The following is a 3,824-nucleotide window of genomic DNA, read 5'->3' as shown; positions in this document are numbered from 1 at the left end:
ATATAAGACTACAACGTAGAGGGCCGCATTTAAACTTTCGCACAGGGCCTCCGAAAAGTTTGAGACGGCTCTGCCCTCCATTCCTTCACCTTGTCCGGCGATTGAGTTTTCCGGTGTCTAGCAAAAGCTGCGGCAATGTTAGGTATTGTTGATCAATTCAAGCTGAGCAATGAATTAAGAACAACTAAAACAATATGGGAATGACTTATCTTATTCAAAGCAAAGAACATGGCTATATAACCTTTACATAATCTTAACAGAATGAGAAATAGCAGCCCATGTTATGCATGACTAATGCTACGTGGTAAATCAACAAGGAAATAGTCAAAACAAACTAAAACCAGTAACCCTGACATTTAGGGTTTTATTCTAACAAGGAAACCTACGTAACAAGAAACCTAAAAACATGCAACAACTCCATCATTCTCTCCCTTAAACTAATGCGATTTGAGGAATTAGTTTACATCCACCATGTCACAGACTCCCATCTGAGCACGTAGTCTCTGAAAGGCTTCCAACTTCATCGGCTTAGTTAGCAGATCTGCCAGTTGTTCATGTGTACCACAATGCAGGAGTTCTACAGCACCATCTTGAGTCAGATTACGAAGAAAATGAAATCTTACATCGATATGTTTGCTACGCCCATGTAGAATTGGATTCTTCGAAAGCTTCATAGTGGAACTGTTGTCACACATCACAGTGGTGCTTCCATTTTGAACATAGCTCATCTTCTCCAAGATCTTCCTCACCCAGATTGCCTGACAAGCACAAGCCTCTACAGCTACATATTCTGCCTCAGTAGTTGAAATAGTGACTATAGGCTGCTTCTTTGAAGACCATGACACAACGCCTCCACTAACCATAAATACATAACCTAACGTGCTCTTTCGATCCTCCAAATCTCCAGCATAGTCACTATCTGTATAAGCAATGAGTTCCTTGTTTCCTTCCTTCTTGTAATATATGCCATAATTGACAGTTTCCTTCAAATATCTCAACACTCTTTTAGCTACTTGCAAATGTAACTCAGTCGGTTGTGACATGAACCTGCTAATTAAACTAACATCGAACATCAAATCAGGCCTCGAAGCAGTAATATACATGAGACTTCCTACAATCTGTTTGAAGTAGGTCTCATTAATCCGAACACCACTTCCATCTCTTCCTATCTTGAAACCAGGAACAATTGGACTCATCCTCCATTACTATTCTCCATACCGAACCTTCTGAGAACTTCCAAGGCATACTGTCTTTGACAAACAAAGATCCCATCCTCCTTTTGTAACACTTCTAAGCCAAGAAAGAACCTCATTCTTCCCAAATCAGTCATTTCGAATTCTTTCATCATGGAACTTTTAAAATCAGCCATCATCAACTCATCATCACTAGTGTAAATCAGATAATCAACATACACGCTCACTATTAAAATATTACCTCCACGACCAGTCTTGATGAACAAAGTTTGCTCGCTGCTGCACCTTTGAAAACCCTCCTTTGTGAAGTAAGCTTCGATTTGGCTGAACCAAGCACGAGGTGCTTGTTTCAACCCATACAATGCTTTCTGTAGCTTGTACACCTTGTCTTCACTACCCTTCTTCTCATACCCCAATGGTTGCTCCACGAACACATCTTCATTTAGGTCACCATGAAGAAAAGTTGACTTGACATCGAGTTGGTAAACTGTCCAACTCCTTTGAGCAGCTAAAGCAAGTATCAAACTTACCGTATCCATCCTAGCCACCGGAGCATATACTTCTGTAAAATCCACACCTTGTTGCTGAGAGTAGCCCTTGGCAACTAGTCGAGCCTTGTGCTTGTCAACTTGTCCAAACTCATTATACTTGGTCTTATAGACCCACTTTACTCCTATCTTCTTTGCTCCTGCAGGTAACTCATGTAAGACCTCAGAAATTTGTTATTAATTCCTAAATGTTTCCTGGGATTAATAAGGTGTTCGTTTGAACAATTTCGTGGTTCGAGGGTGGAGTGAAATTATTTTCAGACGAATAATTATTCGAAGTTCTCGTTTTAGGGGGTTACGAGGTTTGACTTTTTATACGTTTAGATTCTGTGAGAACTTCCTTCACAAAAGTTGTAGAGCACGTCGATACGAGTTCGTGGACATGTGGAACGCGAAAATCGGAGTTCGCATGAAGAAGTTATGGCCATTGGAAAAAGTTTCCATTTTGGTTAAATAGGAAAAAAATCTGAAAATATCAGAAAATACCAACTTTCCATTTTCGGAAAGTTTTCTCTCTCCTCTCTCCCGACCTCAGTTTCGCCCTCTCCCCTTCGCCGGCTTCGTTCTCCCTCCTCCGGCCACCATAGGACGTGATTCAATGTGGGTTATCTTCGCCTCAATCCCCTCTTGAGGTCTGTGGAAGAATTGGAGCATGAAACGAGCTGTGGAGGGCGGTGCAAGGCCGAGAAGTTGGTAGGCGGAGCTGCGTCGGACCCAGATGTGAACTTCTGATTCCGGCCACCATCGCCGGTGGTTCTTGAGGGCTTTTGAAGCCCATAGGAGGTTTATGCTTCTCCCAAAGCGGCTTGGGACGATTTCACTTGTGGAGGACGAATCGAAGCTTTGAAATTATAGGGTTCATCGAATTTCAGATATTGTGAGGTAAATTCCGGCCAAATGGCTTTGATTCTGACTTTGTGCTAGTTATGAATGTTTCAATTGGAGTTGAGATGACGAACTTTGGTGTTGGAAGTTTTGTCAAATTTTGACTTTGGGTGGGCGGCGGTGCCGCCACTGTGGTGGTGTTTTCCGGCTGCTTCCAGCCACCCCAGGGACAGTTTCTGTTCCTGATTTCGATCTACTCGTCAATACGAGCATTTCGATATATAGTTTGTAATTTTTGGAAATCGTATGAGCATGTTATGAATTTTCAAAGTTTTAGGGTTTTCGGTTCGATCGATGTTCGATCCGTGAGGATTTGGCCGTCCGTTTGACTTGTAGTTTTTTTATGTTGATTGAATAAGTGTTCCAATGACGTTGGATGGTCTCGGATGAGGATCCGACTGTGGAATCGTCGTATAATTGTGTTTTGTGAATTGTGTGCTTTGTGTTGTATTGAGTGTGACCTTGATGTGATTAGGTGATTGACGGAATTGTGTGAGCGGAGTATGGATGATTTTGTGCTTGTCTTGGTTTGTGTGAAGACGCAGCAGGATTTGGAGGTGAGTAAATCTCACGGTGTTTCGGTTGATAATTAGTTATGTTTTATTTTAGTAGATTTAATTGTTAGCATGAGAAATCGTATCTATCAAATGAAATTATTTTTTTAAAATATATAAACTTGATCGACAATGGTTCATGGGTAAGTTAAAACAATGTTTTGATATAAAATGATTTTCGAGTAGTTAATTTATGAACTATAGTTGGTATTAGTGGTCATTCCTGCGTGAATGACTACGTATATATATATTTACGTGGAATATATATATATGGATGGAGTGGCGTTGTGATATGTATATGTTTGATGGTCATATTGTTGAAAGAGTGAATTGAAAATGTGATGTGACATTGTTTAGGGTGGGATTTCCTTAAAAGGTTTTATTCTGAGGACCGAAAGGTCTGAAGTTTGAAGGTTACAGTGGTAACCTGGATTTCTATTCTGAGGATCGATGGGTCTGAAGTTTGTAGGTTACAGTGGTAACCTGGATTTCTATTCTGAGGACCGAAGGGTCTGAAGTTTGAAGGTTACAGTGGTAACCTGGATTTCTATTCTGAGGACCGAAGGGTCTGAAGTTTGGTCGTAAGGTTGAACCTCGGCAGAGGTGACATGTTACGATTCAGTTGAGCTCGAGTCTGTCGTAGT

This window comes from Rosa rugosa, chromosome 6, assembly GCF_958449725.1.
Source record: "Rosa rugosa chromosome 6, drRosRugo1.1, whole genome shotgun sequence".
Classification (NCBI taxonomy): Eukaryota; Viridiplantae; Streptophyta; class Magnoliopsida; order Rosales; family Rosaceae; genus Rosa; species Rosa rugosa.
Note: the sequence above shows the minus strand (reverse complement) of the source record.